Source organism: Morone saxatilis, unplaced genomic scaffold, assembly GCF_004916995.1.
Source record: "Morone saxatilis isolate NCDOM2014 unplaced genomic scaffold, NCSU_SB_2.0 Contig19, whole genome shotgun sequence".
Lineage (NCBI taxonomy): Eukaryota > Metazoa > Chordata > Actinopteri > Moronidae > Morone > Morone saxatilis.
In genome coordinates, this window is record NW_023339751.1 from 1,886,441 (window position 1) to 1,886,680 (window position 240).

The following is a 240-nucleotide window of genomic DNA, read 5'->3' on the forward strand; positions in this document are numbered from 1 at the left end:
GAGCTGTGTGCATGCCTAATCTGCTGTGGAGATACATTGGCAGGCAGCGTTTATCTGCACTGTGAGACCTTCAGGTTCATCCTGCATGACTCAAGTCTCCTGGAGAAGATTTCATACTGAGGAAGCAGCACTGCCGACGCGAGTTTGAAGTAGAATCTCTGTTAGTAAAATTAAACGTTGGGTGATAGCGATGATACATGATGATACAGAACAATAGTCATTGCAGTCAGCGTCTCCCGG